Genomic DNA, 25,369 nt, shown 5'->3' on the forward strand with positions numbered 1-25,369 from the left:
TCTTGATTATTTATCCCTTGACTAGCGTGGTAAAAACTGCTAGAAGTTTCCTTGGCAGAAACTGGCATTTTTATTACTTGCTTTGTGGTTCTAAGAATTGAACCCAGGGCTTGGCACATGCCAGGCAAGCATGCTTACACTGAGCTTTTGGAGTCTTGAAATAGAGTTTTGATAGGTAGCATAGATTAGCCTTGAATTCTTCCTGCCTTAGCTTCCCAAATGCTCCAAAGATCTTAATATTGGCTTAATTCTGTTAGTGGTTAAGTCAGTTTGATAAACTTTTTAAAAGCATAAAGATGTGTAGTGTTTCTGCCACCATCAATTGAAAGACAGTGCTTTCCCCTAATGAGTTCCTTTGACACCAACAATTTGTAAATCTACACAGTTTAATTTGGGGTCATTATTTGGTTCCACTGATCCACTTAATGTCTTGACACCATGCCATGCTTCTTTGATGACTATAGTTCTCCTTAAAATCGCTAAGCCAAGCAGTGTAGTACCCTAGATTTATGCTTCCTTTCAATATTTTAGCTAGTCTGAGACATTTGAATTTCTGTAGACATTTTTGAGCCTCCTTAAACTCTCTGCAAAGCCTGCTGAAATTCTCATCTACCGATATCCTGCTGATCTACCGATCAACTCGGAGGAAAGATACCCAATGTCAACTTCTGACCTCCGGAAATACCTAAATGTCAACCTCTAACCTCTAGAAATGTCCACATACATGCACACCGACGCCACCCCACCCCACACAAACAAACAGGGGTGGCCCCTTTTGTTGATTGATTATATTGGATCAGAGATACAGAATGTCAATCTTCTGAATTTTGCAATCATTGCATATTTGTCTCTTGTTTGGAAGTCAGGAATTAATTCCACCATTCCTTTAGTGTTCACGCACAGTTTGTGTTGAGTGAGACTTTTCCTGGACAGACAAGGCACACATCCATGTTTACTCCATTCTCTACTTTATTCCCTTGAGAAAGAATCTTCCACTGAAGTTGGAGTTAGGCAGACAATCAGCAAGTCCATTGCTTCTGCACCTCCACTCCCCAAAGCACTGCAGTTTTAAGTATGAGGCAGATACTGGTAATTGGCATTTAACTCAGGTCCGTGTGCTTGCCCGGCAATCATTCTTCTATATGAGCCATCTTCCCAGTCCCTAAGTTTTCTTTAATACTTCTGTGGACTACAGACTGCATGCTATGTCCTTGCCCACTGTTACTGACTCAGCCTCTGGTTTGCTGGCTCTTCCTTCATTTTTCTCTCATCTGTGGTTACTGTCTTTCTGTATGACAAGGATCCTTGAATGTTCCTTGGTAAAAATAGACTGTGAGTGAATTTCATTAGTGTTTTGTTTTGTTCAGTTCTTAATAATTATTATTGAAAGGTATCTTCGTGAAAGGCACATCATACTTGTTTGAAAGTTACTTTCCTTCTGCAATATATTCTTGTCCTACATAAATTATCAGGACATGGACAGAATGCACCCAAAGTATTTGCCAACATATCACACAAATGGCTTCTACCCCAGTTGCCAATAGAACCCTTGGTCCCATCTGACACCTCACAAGCCAGACTTTCACCATCCGCAAGACTTTAGTACTGCTGTCTTCCAGGCATCTGTGCAATGACCCACTACGCTCTGCTGACACAATTCAGTAGATTTTTTTTTTTTGGTCCAAAGTTCCACTGTCTTCTGCATTTCAAGAAACAAAATGAAAAATAGAAATAAACAACAAACAAGCAAAAAGCATAGTCAGGTTCTTAACAACAACAACAACAACAACAAGCCTACTCCTGGACCAACTTCTGTATTAGTCACTTTTCTGTTGCCGTCATAAAATATCATTGACCAAGCAACTTAAGGAAGAGTTATTTTTGTTTAAGGCTGCAAAGCAACAGAGTCTATAATGGCAGGGAAGGTGTGGCAGCCGGAACAGGAAGCGGAAAGATTGTATTTTATCCACACACAGGAAGGTAGAGGTGGAAAGGAGGGAGAGAGAGTGTGAGTTAGTTCGGGAAGTGGCATACGTCCTTCAACAAAGCGCCACCTCCTCAAGGTGGCATGGCCTCCCCAACCCGAAAGGTTCTACTAACTAGGAACCAGTTGTTCAAATTCAAGAGCTATAGGGGACTTTGTTTTGCCAGTCAAGCTACAGCAAACATCATCTTGTTTGGTAGCCACTTTCTTTCAGTATTACCAACAGTTTACTCCTCTCTTTCTATGCTGATGCTGCTTTGAGCCTAATTCTTAAGTACTTTTCCTCCCACTCTGCCCCGGGATGATTTTAAGCCCCCCCCCCATTTAAAACATTTTTAAGATGTATTGTTCATTATTTTAAAATTTTGTGTGTGTGTGTGTCTGTCTGTCTGTCTGTCTGTCTGCATGTGAGTATGTGCACACTAGTTCAGGTGCCTGCCAAATTCCTGAAGTTAAAGACTACTGTGAGCCACCGAATGTGGGTGCTGGGCACTGAACTCAGGTTTCTAGAAGAGCAACAAGCGCTCTTAACTCCAGAGCCATCTTTCTAAACCTGATCACCTACTCTTCCCAGAGTTTTTCATATTTGCTCTGGTTTTGTCAGCAACAAGGAGACAGACATACAGCTCCAGTTTGCCGCTCTCAGTAGCCCGAGGATTCCCCTAGAGCCATGGTGCTCAACCTTCTTAATGTTTAATACAGTTTCACTTTTAGTACAGTTCTTCATGTTGTGGTGACCCCTGACCATAAAATTATTTCCATTGTTACTTGATAACTGTAATTTTACTACTGTTAGGAATAGTAATGTAAATATATGATAAGCAGGATATCTGATATGTTTACCCTATGAAAGGGTCATTCCATCCCCAAGGGGGTCATAACCCACAGGTTGGTAACTACTGCCCTAGAGTTTTAAAGACCTGGACTCAGACCAACCCAGGATTTGTAGCTTTAACTACTTCTCTCAAAAAAATAAATTAGGATGAACAGGTTTATGAGTTGGAAATTTTTATTAAATATGTTTTTATTTATATATCTGTTTTAAATTGCGTGTGTGTGTGTGTGTGTGTGTGTGTGTGTGCCATGTATGTGCCAATGCCGGCAGATCACAAAGAGCTAGAGTTTTAGGCACGTGTGAGCCACCCAATGTAGGGGTCCTGGGCACCAAACAGGTCCTCTGAAGTGCAGTACACATCCTTAACTATTGAGCTGTCTCTGCAGCCCTATGTTTTAACACATTAGTATATGCTTAAGCAGTGGGGTTAAGAGAAAGGTAAGAGCTCATAAGAAAGCAAGACACACCTCAAACAATGAGTATGGGCCCCTCAAACAAGAGTCTTAAAAAGCAAGACACATTAAAACGTGGGTATGGGCTCCTCAGGGGAGAAGAAGTCACTAACTGTCTTAGCATAGCCATGTGTACCATTTTTGTGGCTCTCAAGTTACGTCTCAGAGGTTATAGGAATGCTTCTCCTTCTCTATCTCCACCCCCTCCTTTTGATAATAAAGATTCATGAGGTGGTGCTGGCGTTGCCTTACATGGTCTTATATTCTGATAAAGAAGCCACTCGGCATGTATCCTTTCATGGGGTGTCTGATGAGATTCCTAGAAAGCCGTAGGCTTGCAGCTGGGAAGTGAGGACGGCTTGAAGCGGTTGTTGATTGCGCTGGCAGGCTTGGCTTGCTGCTGGCACGCGGTTCCGACCTGATTCCAGAGTGAGGGGGCTCTTCCCTTCCTCACGTCTCCCACATTTACTCTGCCTTTCTCTCCTGCCTCCATGTATCTCGAAATAGATTTCCTTTCTTACTAATTCAGCTTGAGACTCACCAGGATTTGCGAGCATATAAATGGGTGTGTTTTGCCAGCTGTCTAAAATTCTCCGCCATCAGCCCTTCAAATGGTGCGCCCTGCCCTCTTCTCTCCTGCCCGAGCTGACTTTTCAACTTTTCCCCTTTCCTTCTCTCCTCTCTCCCATAATTTCCATCGCTTCCCTCTGTCTACTAGAACTTGCAAGTTTTGTTTAGCCTATCCTGATTTGCTAAATTTGTTTTTAAAGCTAGGAGTTGTGTTTCTGAGCTTTTAAGTTGTACCCATAATTCCTAACAGTTTTGATTTCTGGGAGTCAGTTTCACCTTTCCATTCGCTGTGACTGTGTAAGCCTGCTCTTTATTTCTTCAAGCATAGTAAGTATATTTACTTTTATTTCAGGCATTTTCCATGTGTTTGATTTCCAGGACCAACCATGTGATAGGATTGTACTCCTGGGAACACAAATGTGACTTTAGACTGCTGTCCCTTTTCTGCCATTGGTTGGTGCATCTTGGAGCTCCAGCTTTGGACTCAGTCCTTTCTAGGCGTGATGATTGGTTTTAACTTAACACACTACAAAATCACCTGGGACAGGAGTCTCAGTGAGGATGAGGTGTGGGCTTCTGGACACGTCTGTGGGGGTGTTGACAAAAATTTTCTTCCCACCCACCAGTTCCCAAATAACTGACATAGAGTCTTAATATTAATGACAAACACTTGGCCAATAGCTCAGGCTTATTACTAACTAGTTCTTACATTTCAAGTTAACCTATATTCCTTATTTATGCTCTATCACATGGTGGCACCTTTATTAACATGGCAGCTTCATTTCTGCTCCCTCTGCATCTGACTTTCAACTCCAGACTCTACTTTTCTTCCTCCCAGCATTCTTCTGGTCTTGCTCTCCTGCCTAACCTTATTCTGCTCAGCTATGGGCCAGTCAGCTTCTTTATTCAATCAGTCACAGTGACATATATTCACACAGTGTAGCAATATTTCACAGCATGTCTTGATTGCATTCACTCGGGAGGGAAGACCCAGTCGAAAGTGGGCAGTGCCGTCCCCTGGGTGTGAGTCCTGCAGTGACCTGAGTGACCTCAGCATAAGCACGCACAAATCTATGTTCTTTCTGCTCCTGACTGTGAGTGGGACCAGATATCTCAAATCCCAGCTGCTCTGACTTCCCTGCAGCGGTGATCTGTAGCCTGGACTGGGGAGCCAAATAAACTCTTCTTCCCTAAGTTGCTTTTGCTGGGTTATTTTATTAAAGCAACTGGCCAGGAAACTAAGACCCTAGGCTTCTACAGAGAGATGCACTGTGCTGTTCAGGGGCCCCTGGTCCCCGGTACACAGATTAAGGGGACTTCCTGCGAGCTCTTTGGACAAAGGGACTGCTTCTAACATGTCCCTGTCATACATGCCAAGGACAAGACTTGGCACATATTTGATGACTGTGGCTGGGGTGTTCGGGTTACAGAGCTGACGTATAAACACACTCAAAGGAATGGACTGCTAAATGACTAAAACTGTAATATAAGAGAAAGAAACACATCTGAGTCCTGTTCTCTGAGGGTATATTTAACTATGAATTTTATGCATGTATGAGCAATTACACGTATGTAGGCTGATGTGGATGCTTGTATCTTCCCCATTTGCTCTTCACCTTATTTTCTGAGACAGGGTCTCTCACTGAACCTGGAAGTTAGCAGCTGGCTAGACTGACCAGCCAGGGAACCCCATGGGTCCTTCTGTCTTCACTTCTCAGTGCCGGGATTACAAGGATGTGCCATCACACCATACAGTATGGGGGATGTGGACTCAGGTCCTTATGCCTGCACAGTAACACTACCCTCTAAACCATCTCCCCAGCCCCTAACTACAACCTTTTAAATCAAGGGAAAATTGGCAAGTTTTCTCTGCAACGGGCTAGATAGTAAACCTCTTAGGCCTGCCAGTGTAGTCCATCTCAGTCAGGGCTAGCTGCAGTAACCAGCGAAGAACTGCCAGGGCCGTCCAGACGCAGAAGACGGCTGAGGTTGGAATGCCATTCAGGGAAGGTTTCCGGTGAGGTGTTCCTTTCTTATCTGTAGATAGGGCCTTCCTGTTGTATCCTTGTGTGTCTTTTAGCCTGTGTGCAAACATCCTTGGGCTCTCTTTTCTTTAGGGACACCAATCCTATCAGATTTGGGAGCCACCTAATGCGTTCATATAACCTTTATGACTTTGTTCAAGGCTCCATCTCCAAATGCAAGCACGTTTTTTAGTTAGGGCTTCAACACAGAAATCACAGGAGGGCTTAAAAAGCGACCTAAGCAGCTGTGACATACAAAAGCACATGGACCAGCGTGTCTGATAAAACTCGATTCACACAAAAGGTGTCAGGCTGGATTTAACTCATGAACTGTCCATTGCTTGCCTCTATATCTCAAGAGGTTTGAGGTGTGCAACCAGGTTTGTTTGGAATAAAATTGCTTTTGTCACTTTCTGACTAACAGGAGGAAGGAAACACTGGCTTCTCAGGTGTGGCGTTGTAGTGTCCCTGCAATAGCGCGATGGTCCCCGAGCTGAAGGCAGAGACATGGACTTGTGTTCCATTGCCTCGCTTGTCCCATAAAAAGAAAAAAGACGGGTTGATGAGATGGCTCGACAGGGGAAGGCAGCTTGCCACCAAGAATGACCACCTGAGTTCAAGCCCCAGAACCCACATGGCTGCAAGGAGAGAGAGAGCTGACTCTGCACGTCTTCCTCAGACTTCCTTTTGTTTGCTGTTGCACACATTCACCCCCCACCCCCACCCATTCACTCACATCATTCATTCATAAAAAATTTTTTTTTAAATATCTAAAAAGAAAAAAGAAAAGGAGGAAGACTCTAGCAGCTGCAGAGTGTACACCACTTGCAGGTCACCTTACAACTACTAGTTTATCTGTTTGTTAGTTTGTTGTTTTTGTTTGAGACAGGGCTTCTTTGTGTAGTATTGGCACTCGCTCTGTAGATCAGGCTGGTCTCGAACACAGAGATCCACCTTCCTCTGCCTCTCACTGCTGGAATAAAAGGTGTGTGGCCACCATACCTGGCTTCACGTACTAGCTCATTTAACTTAAAATTGTACATAGAATTGCTCTCTCCTCTCAGCTTACAGGTAAGGCTCAGGTCTACACACTAAATCAAGGGCATAGCTGGCTGCTGACTTTCTAACATTAGAGTTGTCTTAGTCAGTGTTCCATTGCTGTGAAGAGACAAGGTGACCTTATAAAAACCAAAAAAACAAAAGCCTCTTATAGAAGAAAGCATTTAATTGGGGCTGGCTTACAGTTTCAGAGGATTAACTCATTAGTGTGGCAGGAAGCATGGCAGCATGCAAGCAGACATGGGGCTAGAGAAGTAGCTGAGAGTTCTACATCTTGATCCACAAGCAGCAGGAACAGAGCTTTCTGAAACCCCAAAGCCCACCCCCAGGGACATACTTCCACCAACAAGGCCATACCTCCTAATCCTTTCATAGTGCTAATTCCTGGTGACCAAACATTCAATCTATGAGCCTGGGGCGGGAGGGAACATTCTCATTCAAACAAAAAATATTTTAATTTTTCTAGAACACTGTATTGCTGCTATTTAAAGATGAAGGGAGTACATAAAGTGGGCCGTCCAATCGAGACAGTGGCCATAAGGCTTTGTGCCGCCAAATGCAGCAGGCTTGTTCCAGCTGTGCCTGTGTTTAAGTCCCCTGTGCTGTCTGGCACACATGCTCATTGATGCATGGAGGTGCGGGACGAAAATAGGCTTACATCTGTATATGCTGAAATTAATAGTTAAAAATGCTACAAACCAGGAAGGCAGATTTTCTTTTGTTTGTAGAGTAGTTGTTTGCTTATTCGCACTTTTTCCCTGATTCACGGGCTTAAAGCTGCCGTTATTACAATCCTTAGTTGGAAGTCCTTGCTAGGCCAGGGGCACAGTGGGTCTTCTGCAGTCTGGCACAGAAGTGGTGATAAGATATGGTGGAGCCAGGGCTGGAGAGATGGCTCAGAGGTTAAGAGCACTGGCTGCTCTTCCAAAGGTCCTGAGTTCAATTCCCAACAACCACATGGTGGCTCACAACCATCTGTAATGAGATCTGGTGCCCTCTTCTGACCTGCAGACATCCATACAGACAGAATGCTGTATACATAGTAATAATAAAAAAGATATGGTGGAGCCAGCATTGTGGGACACACCAGCAGCATGCTGGGCTCTTTCTGATGTGGGATAAGATATGGCGGAGCCAGCATTGTGGGACATGCTGGCAGCGTACTGGGCTCTCTCTGATGTGCTTACACACATCATTCCAAACCCTTACCTTGAGCCATGGGGACCTTGCAAGTTTGGGGCTGAGATGAAGGACCCTTCAAAGGTCAGAAAACTGACAGCTGAGATGTTACTTGAGCCTGTATCTGTCTCACACTCCCAGTGCTGGCTCCAGGCCTGGCATGGAGCCCAGACCCAACATAAAACAGCGAACATGTCTTCAGACAGATTCTAAAGGAAGGGGCACATGAGTATGGCTTTAAGCTGGGAGGGCTGTATGGGGAACAGCACTGATCCAGTTGCTGAGCTGGTAGTCAAGACGAGTGGGGTAACAGTGTTAAGTGTTCTGGTTGGACATCACATTGTAAGACATGAGTCAGGCCTATTGGTCTCCATGAGAATAAGGGAGTGGGCAGGACAGGAGTGTGACAGGCAAGAAAGACACTGTAAGCTGAAGCTGCATCCTTTTCAGGACAGAGGAGTAGAGGGCACAGGGAAGGACTGCAGCGCCCTGCAACAGTATCAGAGCTGCCAGCGTGTGTATTCACTCTTAACTCGCTATCTCTGTTATTAGCAGTTCTGAGTCTATCGGTAGATGTGAAGGCAGCAGAGACATTCGGGCCAGAACTTTGGCCATCTGGCATGATGCCTGTGTATCTCCACTGTAGGGAGAAAATACCTGACAAAACAACTTAAGGAAGGGTTCATGTTGATTTAGTTGGGGTACAGTCCATTATGGATGGGAAGGCTTGGCAGCATGGGCACCAGGAGACATCTACAGTCACAAAGCAGGAGATGATTTCTGATGCTCAGTTCCTTTCTCCAGCCCTTGGAGCAGCCTTGCTCACAGCGAAGGCAGGATTTTCCCCTTTGATTAGCTTAATCTAGAAATGCCTGCATAGCGTGCCCAGAGCCTTATCTCCTGGGATATTCTAGATCTTGTCTAGTGCTTCATTTGATCCTCTCCCCCAAAGCCCTCAGATATACCTAGAGGTGTCCTCTCCATCTCCGCGATGATTTTTAAGAACCAGCCACGCTGACACGGACTTAACTATACTGTTAAAACTGCCTGTTAGTGCTTCTCTTTGGCCCCTCATTGGATTTGAAGGCAGCAGCAGTGTTGTGGCTGCCCGCCCAGATATGCAGGCATCTCATTACCTCCCAGTAGCACGCCCCAGGTGTATGATATGCTAGATAAGAGGATCTTGCGGATGTAATTGAAGTTACTAATCACCTGGCCTTAAGATAAAGCTCCCTCTGGATTTGCTGGGTGGGGCCAAGCTAAGCACAGCTCAAAGGCAGTCAGACGTGACAGAAGTTAGAGATGCCAACTATGACAAAGCTCTGACCACCTTGACGGCTCAGGTGGAAGTGGCTGTGTGCAAAAGATGATGCTGTGGTGAATTCTGCCCTTCAGCTATTTGTTTGAGAGTAGAGTAGGGCTTTTCCCTGGAGCTCCATGATATGCTGTGTCGAGAGAGGCAGTTGCTGGGCTCACAGTGGCTGCGACGGATCACTCCTGTAATCCAACGTGTTTTCTGCACCTTAAGACCAGCAGAATCATTTCCTTAATTACATCGATTCTCTCTCTCTCTCTCTCTCCATATATATATATATATATATATATATATATATATATATATATATGCCAAGTAGCAAATCATGTTCATGGGGTGTGATGGTTAATATTGACTGTCAACTTGTCAGGGTCCAGAATTATTAAAGAGATCATGCCATGGCCGTGTTTGTGAGGCTGTGAGGCAGTTTCTAGATGCACTGACCTGGGAAGACCCACCCTCACTGTGGACAGCCCATCCCACATGCTGGATCTCAGGCTGAATGAAAAGGACAAAGAGAGCCGAGCACCAACATCTCGCGCAGCATCCTGACTGCAGGCGCAGTGTGATTACTAAGTAGCCACTGGGATTACAGGTGCGTGCCAGCACCCCCAGAAGTTTACGGTGGGTGCTGTGCATCACCATGCTTGCATGACAAAAGCTTTTACAGCCGACCCATTTCCTCAGCCCCTCATTTATGCTCCTCATGGGTGACCTAGAGAGAAATGGAGAATTTATTTCCCTCGGTGTAGTAGAAAGTAGGGTTTTTAAGAAGTATTGACGTAATCCAGATAAGCAATGTATTTCGTGCTCAGTGAATTGTTGAAGTTTGGAACTGAGGCGGGAAAAGGACCATGCCTTGCATGGGACAGATCAACAAATCTTGATGAGGAGGAGATGAACTCACTTCAGCTGGCACCAGAAGTAGTTTTAAATCCTTCACGTACTGCAGGCATTGAGGACTGAAATAACATGTATAATTGTAGTTGCTGTCCTTAGGGCACTGGGTACCCATGGGTGTATGTGTTGATCAAACAAGCATTTCCGAGTATAGATAATTCTAAACAATAACATGTAATATATGTATATAAGTTTGAATATGGAAAAGCATAATATTTGTTTCTTGTATGTATATATATATACATACATAATTTTTTATGTTTTCTATGTGCCACATATGAAGAATATATTTTAAAAAGTATATCAAAGACCTTATAAGAAAAATGTAACCTTTATAAATTTTCATCTTAAGTTTCATTTTAGGTTTTTGTTCCTGCAGTGAAATGACCAAATGCAACTTGGGGAGGAAAGGGTCATAATCCTTCGTGGAGGGAAGTCAGGGCAGAAACTCAAGGCAGGAACCTGGAGGCAGGAGCTGAGACAGAGGCCATGGAGCAATGCTGCTTACTGGCTTGCTCCTTTTGGTTCACTCAGCCGGCTTTCTTATAGAACCCAAGACCAGCAGCCCCAGGATGGCACCACCCACAATGAGCTGGACCCTCCCACATCAATAATTAATCAAGAAAATGCACGACAGGCATTTTCTCAGCTGAGATTCCTCCACCCAGATGACTCTAGATGGTGTCAAGCTAACATAAAACTAGCCAGCACACATTTCTTTGAAAATGATCCCTAGAGACATTTTTAAAAGACTTCTGATTCCACCAAAGATGGAGCCAGTCTAGTTCCGACACCTCCTTCACAACACAGTAGGCATAACACAGCACATGGGCAGGAAACACCCAAGGAGGAAGAAGCTGCTCAGACTGAGGACCCGAGTCACTAATCCTCTAGTTTCCTCTTGGGATCCCACGTTAGAGAAGTTCTAAGCTCGGTTCACAAAAACAACAGTCCACAAAAACAGCCCACAAAAGGCTCAGGAAAGCTCATTGCCCCCTAGCTCCCAGTCAAATAACACCCACAGCCATGCTCCCTCTCCCATGATCTCAGCAGGACCAAGAGCTGAGCTGACATTCCACCCTCTCCCAGGAAGCAGGCAGTGCCCAGTGTGCTTTCTAAGGGCATTCCCCTGTGGGAGTCTCAGGGCCGCACCTCCTGCTCTGTCGGGTGGAAGCTAGTGATATCTTTGCAGAGGGAAGGTCAGCAAGGACAGAGGAGAGGCAGCCTTGCACTCAGCTGATAGCAATAAGGCTTGATGAGAGGAGACAGTGTGAGGCATTACCGCCCACTGTGATTCAGTGCTGTGCCCTGCACCCCCTGCTTCCTTCATTCACAATCAGGGAGTAGGAGAAGGGAGGGAGAAGGGACTGGCTGGCACTCTTCTTGCCTCTTGTCTGTAATCACTAAGGCCCAGGTGGGGGTTGTGCCTCCACCTCTCCCTGCAGCAACTTCACTCCAGGCAAGATGGCAGAATGAACCAGGGCTCTGCTTTTCTTAGGCTGTGTCTATGTTCAACCTCAGGCCCTGGCAGTATATCTCAACTGCTAAAAAAAAACAGATTATAAGATCCACTGTCTAATCAGAGAGTACCCCAAACGCCCTGGAGTACACACCCCCACCAAGATGAATGCTAGACCCTAGACTGTCCAGAGCTTGCTTAGCATGAGACCTTAGCAGGCACAAAGCCCTGAGTTCAATTCCAGAACCATATGGAAAAAAAAAGCCACTGGCAAATGTTCCCACATGCACTACTAATTTATTTCATCCTTTATTACTTTCTTTTTTTTTTAACTAAATGCAATTCTCTTTATTGAAATGGCTAATGTTAAGTGCCCTGTAGTATTTCTTTGGTACACTTTTTGTATATTTTGATTACTTTGCAGGTCAAAAGTTCACAGTTCTTTTGACCCAAGCATTCTCTCTCCAGACACTTATTCTCCACGCGTCATTATTTGTAATCATGCAAACAACTTCAAAGTTCTTTTTTAAAAAAGTTGGCACGAACATGATGCTCTCTCTATCCATTAGGGGAAACCTAGTGGCCATGCAAAGGACCAGGCAGCGCTGACTGTGTGGCTATGGAATCGTCCCTGTGAATTGTTAAAGACGAGAGCATGGAGAATGGAGCATTCCAACCGTGTCTTTAAAAAAAATAGTTGATAAATCCGTGTATGCAAAAGACACACACCTCCAGAAGGCTGGACCCACTCCACTCCACGTCCCTAGCAAAAATGGTAAAAGAGGTGAAATTCTCTTTTTCTAATAAAAATGTATCAAATACATTAAAATATAGGTTAGAACCAAGTCCTTGCTGATGGCTTCGGAGATGATGTGGGAAGGTGTGGGGTAGAGTATGTGATTTTGAAGGCAGATCCAGAGACTCTATCCGGCCTGAACTAAATAGACGCTTGTAACAGCATTGGCATTCTGTGCTATGGGAATCACCGTGGGGGACTCGCATCCTCAGTCTCAAAGGAGACAGCTTGAGCTATACACCTATAGAGTCGAGTAGTTAATCAAACCCCAAGTAGGAGAAACAAGAAGATATGTGTACAAGCACAGTGTATCAGAGTCAGCACACTACACTATGACTGAGCTTTACAGACTAAAGACAGGAAGAACAACAGCGTTCCCAGTAAAAAGATTTTACATAGAGAAAATAATGTTTGATTTTTGTTGTTTCTTTTTACTTATTTATTTGAATGTATTTATTCTTTCAAAATTATATATTATCATACATATATTTATTTATATTACATATGCTTCCAACTAAGCTCCTTTTATTCCTCACAAAGCTCCCTCATAATTTAAATGACAGCAGATTTCTCATCTAAGACTACAGAGGCAAGAGCAAAGATAGGTGCTCTTCAGTTGCTGAAAGAAAAAGCCACCTCTGTCAATTCTGTACATGACTGACAGAATTCGCACTGCCAATTGCAAATCTTCTCTGCGGTGAAAAGAGCCCTTAAAGGTGAGGAAATCAAGGACACCAAAGAAGACTTGTGAGGATGTGTTCCAGGCATATGCATTTTAACAGACTGGCCCCGCCTGCGGGTCCCTGGACCCCTGACTCACGGCCTAGGCTGTGGTGCCTGAGCGCTCCTGTGAGCCAGCTCCTGCTGTGGGTGGGATGACTTCAGATCCCCAAAGCTCTGGAAGAACAAATGAAGTGAGTCAGAGTCAGGGATCTTCAGCAGCACCGGGTTCTTGTATTGGCTGCTGGAGAGGGAGGAAAGGAAGTATTTGAGCACACACACGCTACAACACACATGTGGAGGCGTTGGTCTCCCCTTCCCACCTTGTTTAGCACGGGCTCCTTGGTTGTTTCCTGCCGCACTGTGCGTGCATGTGCCTGGGGAGATCAGGAACCAACCCTGGGCGTCACTCTTCAGGTGCCACCAACCTCGTCTGTGGAGGAATTGGCCAAGACTTTGCCAGGAAGGTGCGGCAGCTGGCCAAGGGGCCCAGAGATCCTCCTGGCTCTGCTTCCCCAGTATTGGGATTCCAAGCGGTTGGCATCATACCCGGCTCTCCTACATGGGTTCTGGGGATCGAACTCAGGTTCTCATGTGTTCGTAGTAAGTACAGGGAGCTAACTCCCCGTCACCGCCTTCTTTAAAGGCAAAGAGCACAGGTCAACATGTTTGACGGCCTCCTGACTCTCAGAACGTGACTACACTCCTCCATGCCAGCTTGATAAACTTGCACATGAGCCCCAAGGTCTGTCGCTGTCACTGGTGGTGAGGGAAGAGAGGCAGAGAGGAGGCAGAGTCACGGCCATGCCTTCCACCAGAGATGTGTGGAGCAGCCGAGTCCCTCTCTTCTCATCCAGCTTTGATGTTGTCGGTTTCATTCTTTCGATTTTCAGCTATCCTGGTAGATGAGTGTGGCGCGGTTTTAATTTGATTTACCTCTGACGAACAAAGTTTACTATCTTTTCAGGTGCTCGTTCCCATTTGTGCACCAGTCCCGTAAAATGGTAACTGACAGCTTTTGCACTCTTTCTAACTGAATCACTTGTTTTTGTTATTGAGTTCTGGGTGCTCTTTACATATTGTTAACTCTAGCGCTTTGTCACACAGACAGGTGGATGCATTTCTCCCAGTCTTTTATTTGTATTTCATCTTCCCAAGGCTATCCTCCACAGAGTGAATGCTGTCAATTTCACCCGGTCCGTCTTTCTTTTTACAGGAATCACTTCTGGTCAGTTGTATCTAATCTCTTCTAAAAGATCGCTCTTAGGACTGTGAGAGGCTCCATGGGAAAAGAATATTTCCTGTACAGGCATGGGGACATCAGTTCAAATATCAGTGCCCATCTAGAAAGCCAGGCATGACTGCATACACCTGTAACTCCAGCACTGTGTAAGGCAGGGACAGTTCACTGGAGCAGGCTGAGGTAGAACACTGGGAACACTGAGACAGGAGGGTCAAGAGTTCAAGGATGGCCTGGGCTACATAGCAAGATCCTAACACACACACACACACACACACACACACACACACACCACACTGGGGGAGAGAGAGTAGATAAAGTCAAGACTGTGGCTGGTCTACCTGTCAATGTCCTACTGTGCTAGTAGCAAATTTCCACAAGCACAGTTGATTCAGACAACGTGTGTTCATTATCACTCTATTCTGGAGGTCAGACCGTCCAAAACGCATTTCTCTGAGTGCTGTGTGGGCAGGGCTGTTCCCTTCTGGTTGCTCTGTGGGGAAGCATCTGCCGCTAGGAATGCTCCCACCCATATTCCTTGGCTCAAGGCCCTTTTCTGGACACCCAGGCTTCTATTCCCACTGCCGCACCTCGCAGGACTCCTGCCTGTTTTCCCTCATAAAGACCCACGGAAGCTTTACAAGTTGGCTTCCTCCCCCAGGTCCCTTAGTCATCCCTGCAAAGCCCTCTTTGCCATGAAAGGTAAGATCTCAGGTTTCATGAATTAGGACGAGATGACCTTCTGACAGAGGGAGTATTTATTTATTTATTTTTTTGCCTAATATAGTCTCAAAAAATAATGGGAAAAAGATCTTAGTGATCTCGGGTTGATGCTTTATTAATTTGACAAACATAGAAATGATCTTCAGTGAGATGGAAGCAGGGGAGATGGACACTGTCTGTAAGACCAAAAGGCTACCTTCCGACTGGGAGAAGATCTTCACAAATCCCTCATCAGACAAAGGTCTGATCTCCAAAATATGCAAAGAACTCAAGAAACTAGACACTAAAACTCTAATTAACCCAATCAAAAAATGGGGTACTGAACTGAACAGAGAATTCACAACAGATGAACTTTGAATGGCCAAAAGGCACTTAAGGTCATGCTCAACCTCCTTAGCGATCAGGGAAATGCAAATCAAAACAACTTCGAGATATCATCTTACACCTGTCAGAATAGCCAAACTCAAAAACACCAATGATAGCCTATGCTGGAGAGGATGTGGAATGAGGGGAACACTCATCCATTGTTGGTGGGAATGCAAACTTGTGCAGCCACTGTGGAAATCAGTGTGGCGGTTTCTCAGGAAACTGGGAGTCAACCTCCCTCAGGACCCAGCAATTCCACTCTTGGGAATATACCCAAGAGATGCCCTATCATACTACAAAAGCATTTGTTCAACTATATTCATAGCTGCACTATTTGTAATAGCCAGAACCTGGAAACAACCTAGGTGCCCCTCAATAGAAGAATGGTTAATAAAGGTGTGGAACATATACACATTAGAGTTCTACTCAGCGGTAAAAAACAATGACATCTTGAATTTTGCATGCAAATGGATGGAAATAGAAAACACTTTACTGAGTGAGGTAAGTCAGACCCAAAAAGAGGAATATGGTATGTATTCACTCATATGTGGATTCTAACCATAATTAAAGGTCTTTGAGCCTATTATTCGTGATCCTAGAGAAGCTAAATAAGAAGGTGAACCTGATGAAAATCATGTAGCTCTCTGCCTGGAGATTGGAAATAGACAAGAGTCCCAGGTCCAAACGAGAAGCAGAAGGAAAGAGAACGTGAGCAAAGACGGCAAGATCAGAGAGAACCTTCATCCCACGATGGATGGCGATACAGATGGAGACCCACATTGGAGCACTGGACTGAGCCCCCCAAGGTCCAAATGAGGAGCAGAAGGAGGAAGAAAATGAAAAAGGAAATAAGGACTGCGAGGGATGTGATCACCCACTGATACAAGGGGACGGATCTAATGAGAGTTTACCAAGGCCAGTTGGACTGGGACTGAACAAGGACGCAATCCAACCAGATTCTCTGAATGTGGCCGGATTCTCTGAATGTGGCTGGCCGGAGTCTTTCTGAAAAGCCATTGACAATGGCACTGGGACTTGTTTCCTCTGCATATACTGGATTTTGCGGATCCAGTCCGTCTGGACACTCACCTTCCTGGACCTGGAGGGAGGCGGGAAGAACTTGAACTTCCCACTGGGCAGGAACCCCTGACTGCTCTTAGGGATGGAGAGGGAGGAGAAGAGGGAGTGGGGGGAGTGGGAGGGTGGTGGGAGGAGGGGCGGAAATGGAAACTTTTATAATTTAATAAAATTACAAAAAAAATAATGGGAAAAAGATCTTAGTGATCTCGGGTTGATGCTTTATTAATTTGACAAACATAGAAATGATCTTCAGTGAGATGGAAGCAGGGGAGATGGATCAGTGAGGAAAGCACACCCACAAGCAGGAACATTAGAGTTTGGATCCCCAGAACCCAACCCAGCTAGAGCAAGCTGACTAGCAGGAGCAGTGAGCTCTGGGGTCATCCGAGAGACCCTGCCTCACTATAAGGCAAAGAGTGTTGGGTGAACATACCAAACATCAACCTTAGGTCTCCTGTGCATACACATACATGCATACGCATACACATACATGTGACACCATGCACACACACACACACACACGGGAAAATCAATGAACTGTGTTTCATTTCATAAGAATTTTACTCTTCAAAAGAAATTAATAATAAATTTAAAAGGCAAGCCATGGACTAAAAGGGACTATTGGTAAAATATATGTGAGTTCTCCTTTCTTGAAGCAACTTTTTAGTGTTATGTATATGGGTCCTTTGCCTACATGTATGTCTGTGCACCACATGTGTGCTCCTGGAGGCCAGAAAAGTGCCTCAGATCCCTTGGGACTACAGTTACAGATGGTTGTGAACCACAGTGTGAGTGCTTGGACTCAAACCCAGGTCCTCTGGAAGAGCAGCAAGTGTTCTTCACTGCTGAGCCGTCTCTCCAGCCCTGACTTCTCCTAGCTTATATTCTGATATACAAAACAGCATAGTAACTCGCTAAGAACACAACTCTTTATTTTTAAATGTGCAGAAATGTTAACTATAGTTCAGGCAATAGAGTGCTTATAGGAACCCCTGGGTTCAATCCCAGCACACATATGTTGGCACATTAATCCTAGCACCCAGGAAGTGGAGGTAGTAGGTTCAAGGCTGGCCTGGGTTACAGGAGACCTTAGTGCAGAGCCATGGTTCTCAATCTTCCCGATGCTGTGACTCGTTAATACAGTTCCTCAGCTATAAAATTATTTTCGTTACTACTTCATAACTGGAGTTTTGCTACTGTTTTGAATCATAAATACCTGATATTGTGGATATGGCAACCCCCATAAAAGAGTCATTTGATCCCCAAAGAGGTCATGACCCACAGTTTGATAACAGTTTGATAAGAGATGATAAGGGACAGGGTGGTGCGATAATAGATAATAGAAGTGGATGTGGTCTAAACATGGAAAGGGGAATCCTCCGGGAAGTGTGCAGTGTGCAGTGTGCAGTGTGCAGTGGCCAGAGAGATGGGGAAGAATAGCAGATGTGCGGAGAATCAGCCAAAACTAAATACACACGAAAACACTTTAGAGAGACCCTTATTTTTATGCTGACTAAAAAATTAATAACTATCTGGGTTGGGTGATGCACGCCTTTATTTCTGGGACTTGGGAATCAGAGAAGGACAGATCTCTGTGAGTTTGAGGTCAGTCTGGTCTAATCGTCGAGTTCCGGGCCAGCCAGGGCTACATTGTGAATCCCTACTTCATTAAATATTTAAATTAATAAGGCCTACAATTTGAACAGATATTTTATCAAAGAACTTGCCGATAGATGGGAAAATAAACATGAAAAGATGTTCAACATTGTCTGCCATTGAGGGAAATGCAAGTTAAGATTGGGAGGATCAGTAAGGGAACAGGATCCCCAGGACAAGTTCTCGGCACACAGGAGATTTTATTTGCCCCAGAGTGACAGAGGGCAGGGAATATGAGACAAAGACAGGAGACAGAGGACAAGGAAGAAAGGGAAGGGAGCAAGGGAGAGGGGAGAAAGGGGACAAAGGAGAAAGGGTAAGGGGACAAAAGAGGGGGGTAAGGGGACAAAGGAGGGGGATAAGGGGACAAAGAAGGGGGTAAGGAGACAAAGGAGGGGGTAGGAGGACAAAGGAGAGGGGAAAGGGCACAAATGAGGGGGTAAGGGGACCAAGGAGGGGCGTAAGGGGACAGAGGACTGCCTCTGGGTAGAGAGGAGACAGATGTGACCCACAGGCAGATGGTAGTTTACAATGATAAAGGATAAGGTTTAATTTTGATTGGGCATGCTCATTAGGGTAGTCAAAGGGGGTTTTTGATTACTAGATTTCAATACTTTGATAGCTGGACCTTGGCAGTCAGCCTCAGGGGGAAGAAGTGAGCAAATAAGGGAGTAGTCCTTGGTGGCTAGCTTTAGAATGTAATGGTTTAAACCTTGCTAATGGTAAAAACCTTGCTAATGGTATTTAGCAAGGCAGAGGGAACGAGAGGAGAAGGGCCAGGCCTGCCAGAGCCATGTTTGACATGATCGGGCTATCTAGAGTCCTTTAAAAGACCATAGGGAAACACCACTTCACACTAGTAGAAGGTGACCATGGCCATGGCTGGCCATGCCTTGTGCTGTGCCTCTTGCAGTGCTGGTGGCCATACTTAACAAGAAGGAATGGGAAATTGCTTGCTTCTTCTTAAGAAGCTAAATGTGGGCCAATGAGATGGCTCGGTGGGTAAATATGCCTGCCACTAAGCCTGATGACCCGAGTTTGATCCCAAGAACCTACACAGTGGAAGAAGAGAACCACAGATTCCCACTGGCTGCCCTCTGACCCCTATGTGTGCACTGTGGCAAGCATGTGTTCCCTTTCCCAGAACACACACACACACACAACCAAAAAAATAAAATATTTAAAAACTGTAAAGAAGTTAAATGTGTACATTTAACACAGAACATTATACATAACACCACATCTTGATATTTATATAAGAGAAACAGAAACATATTACCATAAAAATGACTTGCATGCAAACCTTACTACAGCTTTATTTGAAAAGCTAAAATTTGCACAATTGAGATACCATCTGCAGATGAACACAGAAACAAGCTGTGATAAGGCCATTCACACAGTGCAACTCCCTGGTGATAAAATAGACAGAGTACTGAGCAGATGCATCTCAGGATAACTGTGCTGAGTGGAAAAGACCAGCCCCCACCCACCCACCGTAGACTTCAAGACAACACTTCTATAAAACAAAGTAAGCCGTGAGGGCAGAAAACATATAAAGATCATCTGGGAATGGTAGAAGGGGACATTCAGGGAGGGACAAAGAGGGACTAAAGGTAACAATTAACAAACAGCAATTAACTAACTGGAGTTGTGTGGTTTCCTTGTACCAATTATGTATTGATAGTTAAGAGCCAGGAAGACTGAGAAGATGGCTCAGTCTGTGCAGTGCTGTAAGCTGGAGGGCCTGAGTTTGAATCCCTGGCACCCACATCAAAAACTGGGTGAGGATCTTGCCTACAGTTCCAGGGCAGGGGAGCAGAACAGGGGGATCTCTGTAGCTCACTGACCAGCTACCAAATCTATGAGTTCCAGATTCAGTGAGAGCTCTTACCTCAAAAAGAAGGGTGGATAGCTGGGCCCTCATCTTTAATCCCAACACTAGGGAGAGAGAAGCAGGAGACTCTCTCTGAGTTTGAGGACAGTCTGGTCAATATAGTAAGCTCCAGAACAGCCAAGGCTACATAGTGAGACCGTGTCTCAAAAACCAAACCAAAACAAAAAACAACAAAAACAAATAAAAACCTCAAAGTAACAAACAAACAGAAAAAACCCAGAAGAACCATGAAAAGGAAAGTCATCTACATTAATACCTGCCCTTCGCACATAGAGATGCATGCATGCACACACACATGCAAATTTGGACATGCAAATGTATCCACAAATACATACACTAAATAGAGCACACATACATGGACATGCACGCGCGTGCACGCGCACACACACACAGAGGAAGAGAAAGAGATGGCAATTGACCTGTCAATCTAAAGGTCATTAGCTCCAGCAAGCTGACCTTGTGCTGAGGGGCAGGAAGCAACTCAATGCCTGCGATTTTGGAACCCTCAAGAACAAGATGACTCCAAAGGACCCAGACCTGAGATAAGACGTAAGCCATCCTTTAAGATGTTACCTTTTATCCCATCATCGTCGAGTGTCTACTCTATATTCGTAGGATATACAAAGACAGAGTTCAGAGAGCAGGAACAGGGGTGGGGATTGCAGTCCAGCCATGTGAGCATCACAATAAAGCATCATAGCTAACCTCTGGGTAGAAGTGCCTGAAAGGGGCTGGAGAGATGGCTCAACAGTTAAGAGCACTTGGCTGCTCTTCCAGACATCCCAGCTACTAGATGATGGCTCACAACCGTCTTTAATGGGATCTGAGGCCAACTTCCATAATGCAGGCACACACGCAGACAGAGTACTTGCATATACAAATAGTATTTTTGAAAAGTGAATGGAAGGTTGAATTTTGGCAACCTAGCTGTAGGTGATTATGGAAAGCACACTTTAAGTAGAAAGCAAACTACTGTATGGGAAGGTGGTCTTTAAAAGAAAAGCCACTCTTCGGACAAAAGAGTCCTAATAAAGAATAAAGTGCCAGGAAGATGTGACAGCGCTGAACTGGTCTCTCCTGACTGAGGGAAGGCTGAAGCATGTGCATTGATAATGACAGGGTTGAAAGAGGAAACAGACAAATCCTCACTCAGCATTCCTTGGAGCAGAGGGGAAACTAGCAAGGTCCCCAGGGATTTACGTAGAGCCGACAGGCTTCCTCTAATGAGCAGTTAGCAAGCGCCTCAGTGAGCTACCGTACAAGTCATTCTCCTCAGGCACCTCTGGGCTCTTATGAAATTAGGCTTCGCACCACCCAGGAGAACCAGTTTCAACTAGTTTCAGAATATCTGTACCAGACAGGCAACATCTCAGGCCGTGGCATAATTAAATAAAAATCAGAAACCAAAAAAAGACGACCAAAATAGTCTTCTAATAAACCTTGGGTCAAGTAGGAAATCATAACGGGAGTTAGGAAAAAAATTAGAATTGCTGAGTTCATTGAAATATCTCATGTTACAGATACTGGATTGTCCGAGTGGGGAGATGACTCTGTGGGTGAGGGTGCTTGCTGCTCAGGCATGAGGTTGTGAGTTTGAATCCCAAGCACCCGTATATAGCACCTGTGTGTACAGCTGAAGTTGCTGTTTAGAGGGCACATCGGGTCCTCAAATACTGACATCTTTGAAAAGAGGAAGTGGTAGACGAGGAAGTGTGGAGATTAAATGTCACCATATCTGGAGTTGAGAAAAGGAGAGACATGGTGAGATTCATGTCGGCTGAGGGGAGGTGTGTCTCCAGTGCCATCTGGAGAGAGAGGCGCTGTGATGCTGAGGTGGGAGAGTGGAAGGGCTGGAGTCTGCCCCTGGCAGCCACTCTTACCTCTGTGAAATTGTGTTCTGGGCTCAGCTCTCCAAAAACTCACCAAGATTTCAGTGTTCATCAAAGGAGAACAGCCAAACTCTGGTCCTCGTGTCTGAGGCAATATGCTGCCCAAGAGAAGGTGGAGAGCCTGCCTTTTAAAAACTATCTGAATTGATCCTCTCTCCCACCTAGAACATTCTGAGCCTCAGTGTCAAAAACTATTTCTTGCCTCCAAATTTGACTTCCATTCATTCCTAGATCATCACCTAGATTTAATATGAGAGGTAATACCTTTTATTTTGTGATTTTATTTCTATTTATGTACTATTAATTAACTTGCGCTAAGAATTACAAAGTTGTTTGAACATATGTATAGTAAAGAGTTTAGATTGCAACAGATGGACATATTGTGTGTGTGTGTGTGTGTGTGTGTGTTTGTGTGTGCACGCGCGCTCATGCATGAATGCCAGCCAGATGAGGATGTCCAGTGTCCTATTGTTCTCTGTCCTACTTACTGCCTTGAGACAAGGACTCTCCCTGATCCTGGGTCTCTTTTATGTCAGTGCCAGGGCCCAAACTTGGGTTTCCATAGCCATCGCCTTAGCTCCAGGTGGAATTATCTTAATCACATGTTTTCAGGGGCTTCGTTGGTGAAGTGCTGCTGTTCAGGCTTGATGGCCTGAGTTCCAATCTAATGCCTGTGAAGAATTGGGCATGCATTTACAATCCCAACAGCGGCAAGGCGGAAATAGGCGTTTACTGGACGGCCAGACTCGCTGAGTCAGTGAGCCCAAGGTCAATGAGAGAACTTTTGTCACAAAGGGTAGAAGGTGTCGGAGGGAAGGCATCTGAGGATAGCCTCTGACTCCACATACAGGTGCACAGGCATGCAATACACACACGCATATGCACATGTATACACACACACACACACACACACATGCACACACGCATCCTGGGGAAAACATGCTTGGGAAAGGTACAGAATTTGAGCAGCTCTGACTAGACTGGGGAACGAGTGCCTATGGCACTCCCAGCCTGAGGAACCGGTGGAAGCTGATGGCTGAATGCCGAGCACAGTGTAACCTCACACCCAAGGCTACTGCATGTACTAGGGCATACTAGCAGACATGTCTAACGTTAAATATCACAAAACGATGCCATTTAGAATGTAACCATGTAGTCCAGTTACATTTTTTTTAAAAATCACACACACACACACACACACACACACACACACACCCCTCATGTTTTAAGTAACTACAGTTTTGGGTTAGGCTGCATTCACTGCACGTGGGCCACATGAAGCCTGCAGGCTGCAGGCTGGATATGCTTGATACCGGCTTCACCCTTGAGGGAAAGAAGCCAGACCTCAAAAGACTATTGCAGAGTCTGTCCATGTCAAACTCCAGGGCAGATTAATCAAGACTAACAGAAATCAGATCCCTGACCCCGAGAAGACCGGAAAGGGGAGAATATTGACTGGGAAGGGGCAGGGGTTTTTAAGGGGAAGTAGATCTTTGTAGGTGGATACCTTTTTCATAGCTCAGGTCTGTACCCTTTAAAAGGATGCATGGGAATTCATGGCTTAGAGAGTGGATTAAGACATGTATAAGTAGGGCATGGTGGCACATGGATTTAGTTTTAGTACTCACTGGAGGCAGAGGTAGGTGGATCTCTGTGTCTGAGGCTAGCCTGATCTACACAGGGAGTTCCAAGTCAGCCAGGCTATATAATGAGACCCTGTCTTTAAAGGGGAGTGGAGGTATAGCTAGAGAACAGGGAAGATGGTTTAGTTTTGCCAACTTTGTAAACATTAGGGCCTAAGTTTGATTCTCCAGTACCACAAAAAAAGGCCAAGTGACAAAGCATATCCATGAAGCTCACGGGCCAGCTGACCTAGCCTACTTGGTGAAGCTCTAGGCCAATGAGAGACTCTGTCCCAAACAAAAAGCCAAGCAATGACACCCACGTTTGGGTCCCAGATGTAACACACATACACACACACACACACACACACACACACACACACACACACGTGAACGAGAGAGACAAGAGAGTCAGAAAGAGAGAGGAGAGAGAGAGAGAGAGAGAGAGAGAGAGAGAAGAAAATGCTGCAAACTTTCTGCCAAGTTCTCTCTCTTCTTGTTCTGAGCTGCCTTGCTCACACATACCCTCCCATGTCTGTAGCCTCAAAAGTTCTCAAGGCTTCTTTTGTGTTCTTCTTTTTTCCCCTCTAGCTATGCGAACTTGAGAAACAATGCTAAATGTAAGAGCATCTGCTGTGAGCCACTGGGCTACACAAGAACAAACAGAACCTCCGGCAGACATGTATTAATCTGTTTCTTCTTGCTGGCTACCCCACACAGAAGGCTGCTTCTCACTCTGACTCAGATGGCATGCTCACACTTACTTAAACTGCGGATGCTCCGACGGCCTGTTGGGCCATTCGGTGGCTTTGTTTTAACTTGTATGACCTTTTCTCCCTATTGTTCAGGTTTGGCTTTGTTCCTTGTTTACCTTTTCTTTTTTCATCTTTGTGTGTATGTGTGTTTATAGGAGTGTATGTGCGTGAGTGTATATATGTGTGTGATATATGTATGTTTATGTATTTCTATATTCATGTTTATGTGTATATGAGTGTGTGTGTATGCTTGAGTATATGTATGAGAAAGATATATGTGTGTATGTTCATGTTTGTATTTATATGGTAGTGTGTATGAGTGTGTGAATGTGCATGTGTGTGTGTATTTGTGCAGTGATTGTTCATGTTTATGTATTTGTGTGCTCATGTTTGGGGGTAGGGTATGTATGTACCACAGTAAGCATCAGGAAGTCAGAGGACATCCTTGGATGTCAGTCCTCAATTTTTACCTTGAGACCAGGTCTCTCTTATTCATTGCTGCCTACACCAAGCTAGCTAATCTTTGAGCGTCTAGCCACCCACCTTGTCATAGGCGTGCTGGGTTTACAGGTTTGAGCTATTTCGCCTGGCTTTTATATTGGTCCCGGAGATCCGAACTAGGGGGTTGTTAGACTTGCATGGCAAGCTCTGCCCACTGAGCCATCTCCTCAACCCTGCATGCTGTTTTCTGTGCTAATGCAAAGTAGCATTTTATGCTTCCCTTCCTTCCCGGGGTTATGCGGGAAACCATAAAGACCATTTCCTTCTGATAAAGGCATGCATGATGGTGCAAGTAAGTGTGCTGAGGTCCTGGGGACTTTTTTCTGATTCTTCTCTTCTTGTCTGTCTAG

General features: G+C 45.0%; 1 protein-coding gene across 3 annotated transcripts in view; it reads left to right on the top strand.

The window, feature by feature from the left end:
- Positions 1-25,369, top strand: part of Arhgef4 (Rho guanine nucleotide exchange factor 4) — a 164,160-nt gene that overhangs the window by 26,734 nt on the left and 112,057 nt on the right. The window lies entirely within an intron of this gene.

This window comes from Myodes glareolus, chromosome 18 (genome assembly GCF_982192425.1).
Source record: "Myodes glareolus chromosome 18, mMyoGla1.1, whole genome shotgun sequence".
NCBI classification, from domain to species: domain Eukaryota; kingdom Metazoa; phylum Chordata; class Mammalia; order Rodentia; family Cricetidae; genus Myodes; species Myodes glareolus.